Below are 9,346 nucleotides of genomic sequence, written 5' to 3' on the forward strand. Positions count from 1 at the left end.
TAGGGTTCACCTGTCCTCTGAGAGCTTCTGTTAAAACCACCTAGGGAGGGAGGGGCGCCTGGGTGGCTCAGTCGGTGGTTAAGTGTCCGACTTCGGCTCAGGTCTCCTCACAGTTCCTGAGTTCGAGCCCCACGTCGGGCTCTGTGAGCCTGCTTTGGATCCTCTGTCCCGCGCTCTGTCTGCCCCTCCCCTGCTTGTGCACCTGCACTCTCTCAAAATAAATAACATTTAAAAATAAATAAATAAAATGAAGTCAACGACAGTAGCAATGAAAAACAAAAACAAAACATAATGTATAGTCTGTGAGACAGTAGGAAATATCTATATTGGGCTCTGCCTTCGCCTCCTGGCTCAGAACTTCTGAAACCTTTGTCATTTCCTAGGTGATAAGAGCACTAGAAATATCTTTTTTTTTTAAATTTTTTAATATGTATTTGTTTTTGAGAGAGACAGAGACAGAGTGGGAGCTGGGGAGGGGCAGAGGGAGGGAGACCCAGAATCCGAAGCAGGCTCCAGGCTTACCTGGTAAGTGTGAGTGTTTCCCTGAGCTCTGTCACCTGTTCTAGCAAATTAATAGAACCCGAGAAGGCGGTCTTTGGGACCTCCAGTCTGTGACCTCTGCAGGTGGTTGGTGATAACCTGGGCTTGAGAGTGACATCTGGAGTGAGGAGGGGCTGGGGGTGGGGAGCAGGCTCGTGGGACTGAGCCCCTAACCATTAGGATCTGACGTCATCTGTGGGTGGAGAGTGTCGGAACTGCGGTAAGTGATACTTACTTGGAACTTGCTGGAAAAACCTCTACATGCTTGGTGACCGGAAGTATCAGAAGGGGAGTGTTCTGCGTGAGTAGTAAAGGAATGCAGGGGAGAAACACAGCAGAGAAGAAGGAAAAATCCGAGGTTTCTTCCTCTACAAGGCTAAATAAAGATGCAACCCCTCCGTATGTTTCCTGATCAAAATACAGATGATTTAAACGGCCGGGTTGTATTCTGATTCTTCTGATCTAAACAGTGGTGTTCAGGATGGAGGCCCCGGAATGTGCTCCCTTTGGCACGTGGACTATTTCAAGCTGAAGGCCCTTGAGACCCTACAAGCTCAAGAGAAACTCTTTTTTTTTTTTTTTTTTTTTTTAAGTTTCTTTAGTGATTTTGAGAAAGAGTACCAGCAGGGGAGAGGCAGAGAGAGAGGGCAAAGAAGATCTGAAGCTGGCTCTGTGCTGACAGCAGAGACCCCCATGCGGGGCTCGAACTCAGGAACCGTGAGAGCATGACCTGAGCCGAAGAAGTCCGACGCTTAAGCGACTGAGCCACCCAGGCAGGGGTCCCTCGAGAGAAATCTTTGCCCCTCCCTGAGCCACACAGAAGCATCTGAATTGAAGGCCTTTCCCAGAATAACGATTATTAACGTAGATAACTTTTATCTGACTGACCCATCCGTAAGTAGGGCAAACATCCAATTAACAAACCCGTCAAGTATATTCCTTCCCTCTGAAGTTCTAGACCCCGGCCCCCTTCTCCAGAATGACACACAGGCCTCATTTTGCCTGACCGCCTTTGGAATTTCCATGTCTATGTGGAGTCCCCATATGTATGCCCATAAAATGTGATTTTCTCTCACTCACCTGTCTCATGTCAATTTTTTTTTTATTTTGTTTTAATATTTTTATTTTTGAGAGACAGAGGGAGACAGAGCATGAGCAGGGGAGGGGCAGAGAGAGAAGGAGACAGAATCTGAAGCAGGCTCCGGGCTCTGAGCTGTCAGCACAGAGCCCGACATGGGGCTTGAACCCACGAACTGCGAGATCATGACCTGAGCCGAAGTCGGATGCTCAACCGACCGAGCCACCCAGGCGCCCCACATATCAGTTTGCTTATTAGTCCTGCTGGAAAACCTTTGAGGGGCCAGAAATTCATGCTCCTCGACAGTAGCCTATTATCTGAGAATTGTATTTAATGAAGATTTGGTAAATTGGATTTTGTGGAAGGAGTTATTTAGTAAATTTGGATTGATAATAAGGCTACGTCCCTTCAGAGAGGAATTACCTATTTCTTTCTCTGCTATCTGTAAAGATCTGTTTATTTCCGCCACAGAAACAGACCATTATTCATGGCCTGTCACTCCTGCGGCCAGAATGAGACCCCAGGCTCTCCAAGGACTGGCTGGTGTCTTCTCCACGGTCAGAAATTGGTAAGACCTTTTTCCTCCCACGGCTATCCGGACCATGAGTCCTTCCAGGCGATGGGCAAGGAAGTCTGACCTGAGAGCGTAAGAGAGACCCGGCGGTGGGGCGCCTGGGTGGCTCAGTCGGTTGAGGGCTGAGCGTCTTGATTTCAGCTCAGGTCATGATCCCAGGGTCATGGGATCGAGCCGCGAGTCGGGCTCCTCGCTGATGGGCTCCTCACTGAATGTGGAGCCTGCCTGAGATTCTCTCTCTCCTCTGCCCCTCCCCCCTGCTCTCTCTCTCTCTCTCTCTCAATTAAAAAAAAAAACGATTAAATTTAATTAAATTTAAAAAAGAAAGAAAGACCTGCTGGGAAGATGCGTCCTGCATTTATGCTACAAAATTCCAAATACGACCTTTCAACATGACCAGAAAAATTCTCACTCGCATTTCCCTGCTGCGTTCCCTGGGGAAGAATTGCATGTGTGGTCATCAGGAAAGCCTTTGAGAGAGTCACCGGAAGCCCGTGTTCCCGATGTCACCAGGGATGAGGCAGCGTCATGAGTGATGGCGTAACCAGAGCCAAATAAATGGCATTAGAGATTAGCAGAGACAGGAACGGTGAGTAATAGCAGACTGCCGCCTCTCTTGCGTGATGGGGGCTGTTAGCTTACCCAGAAGTGACACATCTGGTGATAAAGAACATGAAGGGGCAGTACTCGGACACTCCGAAGAACACGGGTTGGACAAGGAAGTATGTAAGTACTTCTCCTGGGCCCATTTTTCTAGATCGTGAATGGGAACTCCCTAGACCTCACTTGGGTCCATGAATTTTGTAACACATTTCCAATCGAGTCATTTCTATAGCCAGGGACTCCACAAAAACATACTTGCCCCGGGGACCCACACACATCCGCAGGGCGGCTCTCGCACCCACACCCGTTCTCCAGCAAATCCTGCCGGTTCCACTTAGGAATCTATCCAGAAGCATCCACTTCCTGCTCCCATGCCCGTGCCCAGGTCCAGTCTACCCTCCTCTTCAGACACCTCTTTATCACGGCAGCATCCTGCTTCCTATGCTATCGCCTCTTGCTCCCACGCGCAGCAGAGGGCGCCTGTGAGCACCTAGGTCCGGTCACAGGTCACCCCCCACACCGCCCAGAGCCCTCCGTGGTTCCATCTCAGGGGAAAAGACGAAGCCCCCACAGCCTGCCCCCATCACCTCTCTGAGGGCATTTTCAACCACTCTCCCCTATACTCCAGCCACATAGGCCTCCTTCTTATTCCTTGCTCCTGCCACAGGGCCTTTGCACTTGCTATTTTCCCTTCCAGGAGCACTCCTTCCCCAGATATTGATATGATTTCATCGCTGATCCCTTTTCTATCGCGGTTCAAATGTCAGCTTCTCAGTGGGGGCCCTGACTGCCCTGTCTGAAACTGCAACCTCGCCCCCTGTACCTTCCGGACCCTTCCCCTGCTTTATTTTCTTTTCCCATAGTACTTACCATCCCCCTCCATTGTTCACTTATTTACATCCTCACCCATGTATTTGTTTTCCGCTCCAAGAGGATAAACGCTCTGCCTGTTGCATTGGCTCCTGTGTCCCCAGTGCCTAGCCTGGCAGTCAGGGCTCCATAAACGCTTCTGGAATTTGTGAATTAAGCGTGGCGTTTCCTCAGAGGCTCACAGTTCATTTGAACGAATTCTGCGTGGGGTTGCTGCACGATTCCTGGTATGGGCCATATCAGGAAATCATTGCCCGACTCGGGGAGTAAAGGTGACAGTCCACGTTTAATTCGGGAAGAAACTGAGTTTCCGACAGAAGACAAATGATTCACTTAGCTCGGGAGGGGCGGGGCTGGGTACACCTGCCTCCAGGTCTGGTGGAGGGAATCGGCATTAGTGGGGATGTCGTTGCCCTGGGGAGGTAGGTTCCTGATGGGGATTCTGTCTCTGGCATATGAATGGGGACGCCCGGGGCTGCCTGGATTACCCTTGGATGACGGTTGAGGTTTCCTGAGCCAACATCCTACCTGCTGTGCGGGGCATCTGGTCAGGGCAGGGATGGAGGAAGGAGTCAGTCTCAGCTAGGGGTTGGAGCTCTGGGCTCAGGTGGAGGCAGGTGCCATGAACCCATGAACTTGGTGTTGAGCCCAGAGGGATCCTGAAGCCAAGACTGCCAGGTTTCAAATCCTAGTTCTGACAACCCAAATGCCCCGCTGCGTATCTTCTTCCTCCAATCCCACCCCCTCCTCCCAGCCCTGGCTGCTCCTACACGTTTGTCCCACGATTATTATTTTTAAATGTTTATTTATTTTGAGAGAGAGAGAGAGAGAATATCCCAAGCAGGCTCCGCTGTTAGCGCTGAGCCCGACTCGGGGCTTGATCCCATGAACCGAGAGTCATGACCTGAGCCAAAATCAAGAGTCAGGCGCTTAACGACCTGAACTACCCAGGCGCCCCGTGTCCCACAATTATTACATGGCGTTGTTTCATGTGTCTTTGAGTTCTGTGTGAATGTCGTATTCTGCCGACCAGCCTGCAATTTCCTGTTTGCCCCGAGGACATGCTTTTGCATTTGTCCCTGTGACTCTGTGTAGATCTTCTTTTGTGTGTCAATAGTTAACTCTTACTTACTGCCCTTCAATAAAGTTTTATAAACTTTTTCATAAACGATCGCGTATCTTTTGTTGGGCTTCTTCGGAACCACCTCAAGGTTTTCGTTGCTTCTGTCAGTGGAATTTTAATATAGTTTTTAAATTTTTTAACATTTGTTTTTGAGAGACACAGGGAGACGGAGCGCAAGTCGGGGGGGTGGGGGGCAGAGAGAGAGGGAGACACAGAATCCGAAGCGGGCTCCAGGCTCTGAGCTGTCAGCACAGAGCCCGACGCGGGGCTCAAACCCATGAACCGTGAGATTGTGACCTGAGCTGAAGTCAGATGCTTAATCAAATGAACCACCCAGACGTCCCTTGATATTTTTAAATGTAAAAAACTCTTAATTCCAGTAAAATGTCAAATTTACCATCTTTTGTTTTTTAATTTTTTTTAAGAGGTACTTAGATACTTATTTATTGTCCAGTCAGTGCACATAAATATCCTTCATGGTGTCTAAGTCCCTTATTTTTCTGTTCAGGTCCAGGAAACATCTTGTTCTTTATTATCAAATCTTCCATTCCTCACTCATTTCATATCTTCCCACTTGTACCATTTCTTTTTCAGACAGGGTATCAGTCATTTCTCCAGGAAGTCCTTGTTCCTGGGTGGCTCAGTCTGTTGAGTTTCTGATTTCGGCTCAGGAAATTTTTTTTTTTTAATGTTTATTTATTTTTGAGAGAGAGAGAGAGAGATCAAGTGAGAGCGGGGGAGGGGCAGAGAGCGAGAGAGACACAGGATCTGAAGCAGGCTCCAGGTTCTGAGCTGTCAGCATAGAGCCCGATGCGGGGCTGGAACGCACGAACTGCGTGATCATGACCTGAGCTGGAATCGGATGCTCAACCGACTGAGCCACTCAGGTGCCCCAAAGAAATATATATATATTTTAATGTTTATTTCTTTTTGCAAGAGAGAGAGAGGGAGACACAGAATCCAAACCAGGCTCCAGGCTCTGAGCTGTCAGCACAGATCCAGCTAGACAGTCCCAGGCAGCCCCTCCCAGCCTCTCCTGCTCCTCACCGCCCCCACTCCCTGCAGACACTCTGAACCCACTGCCCTCCCCCCAACACACACACACACACACACACACACACACACACACACACCCCTCACCTGGCCTCATTTCTTTTCAAAGGCTGCTAGGTGTGGTCCCCCTCCAGGTAGGCTGCTGTTTTGATCCTTCAGAGCCGCTTATTTTGTTGGTGTGTTTCACCTTGAAAACTGGGTCTGGTCCAACTTTCCTTAAGGTCTTGATTACATCGAAGTGTGGCTTCAGTTGGAGGTATTACTGCTTGAGGGCGAAGAAGGTCTGTGGGTTCTGTGGCTCTTTAGTTTATTATTGGGGATGCGTGGTGACCCCCGAGGGCCTGGATTGCATGGAGAGCCTAGAGGGCTTTACGCTGAGGTCCTAGCTTCTCCCCTGCCCTAGGGAAAGGTGGGCGGTCCACGGAGGGCTGAATCGCCTTAAGAAAGGAGCTAGATTATCCCCGATTGAGGGCTGGCCGGACAAATCCTACCTTGGGGAGTTGGCCTCGGTCCCGACACCTCTCCACCCTTCAAAGAGCAGAGTTTTAACCCTTCACCTGCTCCCTCCCACTTTCCCTCCCTACAAAAGACCAATTCACTGTCAAGTTTCCTTTCCAGGAATCAAAATACAGCCAGTGGCTGGACAGAAGAGGTGGGGCATGGGAGCCAAGCTGTCGAGCCTTTAATGCCCTTGGAATTAATCGTGCAGCCTCCCTCCCAATGCCCCAAGGTTCTAGAGTTTTCTATTTCTGCAAACTGGCTTGGCCGTTTTCCCCCCCCCACAACCTCGCAAACACACCTCCTGGGGAGAGATGGCCCGTATCCCCCCCACCCCAGGAGGCCCTTCCCACCCCATCCCCATCAGAGCCAACGCCCTGATGTATAGTAGATCATTTCCCAAGCTGCCTTTACTATTTTGAAAGGAAATACTTGGATAATGAAACCTGCCTCCACAGATAATTCTTAAAATGTTAATAAAATAACCCTAAGTATCATGTAAAAGGTGAGACAAAAGGAGAGACACAATTTTCCAAATCCCCTGGGAACTTGTCACCCGGGCAGACCTGATGATTCAGAAACTGTGTTTTCAAAGTCCCTCCCCCCACCCCCGGGATTCGATATAGCCCCAGAATACTCCTCCCCCTCTGTGGGGAATCCCTGAAGCTCCATAAAACTAGATTCAGAGATTTTCTGGTTTTGTGAATTGAAGAATAACGGCTCAAGTCCCCACCCAGCCAAGTGGTCTTCCAATTGACCCAGGAGTTGAATTCTGGGACAACTGTGTTAACACACTTCATATTCACACGCAAAATGGAACTGGTTTCTGGGTTCCCGTTAACAGGCTTTCCTCCTCCTATGTGAGAATGCACAGGACCTCGATGAGGAGGAGGAATCCAGGACAGCTCTCTGCTGAGTGACATTGTCCTGTGCGCGACTTCCCAGCGACACCCTCCCCCCATTCCTGTGGCACCAAAACGCCCCCACAGTTTTCCCAAATGGCCCCTGGGCTTCTTTGCACACCACCACCCTCCTGGGAGTAAGGTAATCACTATTACCTTACCTTCTGGATGGTAGGGACTTCTTTATATTTGTTTTTATTTTGTTTTGTTTTTCAGATTTTATTTTTAAATAATCTCTACATCCAACGTGAGGCTCAAACTCACAACTCTGAGATCAAGAGTCGCACGCCTTACCAACTGAGCCGGCCAGGTGCCCCACCTTGTTTTTCTTTTCTTTTTTTATTTGAGAGAGAGAAGAGAATCTTAAGTAGGCTCCACGTTCAGCAAGTTCAGCACGGAGCCCAAAGTGGGGCTCGATCCCATGACCCTGGGATCATGACCGGAGCAGAAATCAAGAGTCAGACCCCCCAACCCACTGAGCCACCCAGGCGCCCCTGTTTTTCTTTTTTAATCAGAGTACAACTTGGGATGTAACTCCAGGAGTTCACAGAGATTGCCTCGGAGAAGAACTGGGGAAGGGAAGGAATCTGACTTGTCAGTGTTGTCCTTTTATCCGACTTTGTTTTTAAAGTTCAAAAAAAAAAAAATCTTAAAAAAAAAAAGAACCTTTTTGAGCTCACATATGGGTCATAACCAATCTTCATAAGTTCATCATCAAAGAGATTTCCGCAGTTTACTTCTTCCGTGAAAACAACAATTTCAGTTATGGACAGAAGGGTGGAATGGCTGGGATTTGCTTCAAATTGTCGGGGGGCTGGGGGGGCGGGGAGAGCCAGCGGGTAGGAGTGGCACTGAAACCAGACAGGCCAGGAGTAACTGTGGAGCTGGAGTTGGGTGCTCCTTACTGTCCCACTTTTGGACGGGTTTGAAAACATCAAAAGTTTATTGAAAATGTACGCATTGGAAAGAAACAGGCCAGTGTAATAGTCAATTTACGTCTCGGAATTAAGGGTCTCCCACCCGGGCTGCTGGTGCCTATTGCCCCCTCTAGTCTATTCTTCCACAGCGTTAATTACCTTCTAACACACTATGTAATTTGCATGTCAGATCTATTGTTCATCATGGCCCCCGTGCACTGTAGTCTGGCTTAAAGCTTAATGATAAAACTGCTTCATTCTTTTCTGTTTATGGAGAGGCTTTTCGGGATTGGCAGGAGATCGTATTTTCAATTATTTCCCCAACACTCTACAATTTGCTGATTATGTCTTCTGTTCATCATATAAGCTCCACGTGGACACGGATCCATGTCTGGTTCTATTTCTTGATATTTATAATTACATGTGTGGCTTACATTTCGCTCTTACTGGGATAGACTTAGTATAGAGGTTAAAAGGGATTCCGGAGCCAGTCTGGCTGGGTTCAAATCCCAGCTCTGTCACCTGCTAGCCGGGTGACCACAAAGCAAGTCTGCCCGCCTGTTTTCTCGCCTGTGAAGGGGCACACAGCAGTACCTACCTCAGGGGGTTGCTACCCTGACTGGTAGTAAAACGCTCCGTAAAGCTTGGCTGGAGTTACCTCTGGTGAGAACACCCATTTTTGGAGCCAGATAGATACGCGTTTGGCTCCTACCCCACCTGTTTTCGCCTGTGAAATGGGGCTAACATTGCCCCGCCATAAAGGTGATGGGGATTTTTAAAGGAGTGAACGGGCGTGAGGCCTCCCTCCCGGATGCCTGAACCAAAAATAACGGCAGTTGTTCCTCGCCAGGCGTCTTCCGGCCGGGTTAAGGGACACTCCAAGAGGCGGGAGGGTGCGGACGGACCCAGCATCCCGGCGGCCCACACCCCTCCCCCGTCTGCGGCGTCAGGTCCGGATCCTTGGTTCTCCCACCGTGAGAAGACCCTCCCCCCCCCCCCCCCCAAGGGAGAGGATCTGGCAAGTATAGGGATGGGGAGGGAGGGGCTGGCTGGGGGCGGGGGAGCGCTGGGAGGCCGGAGGGAGGGGAGCGCGGGGACCAACCAGCCAGAGGGAGGATGGGGCGGGGAGTGGGAAAGCTGGCGAAGGGAGGGGCCGGAGAGTAAAAGGGTGGAGGAGGGGAGGGGGGT

This window comes from Herpailurus yagouaroundi, unplaced genomic scaffold (genome assembly GCF_014898765.1).
Source record: "Herpailurus yagouaroundi ecotype Mexico unplaced genomic scaffold, PumYag 194, whole genome shotgun sequence".
Classification (NCBI taxonomy): domain Eukaryota; kingdom Metazoa; phylum Chordata; class Mammalia; order Carnivora; family Felidae; genus Herpailurus; species Herpailurus yagouaroundi.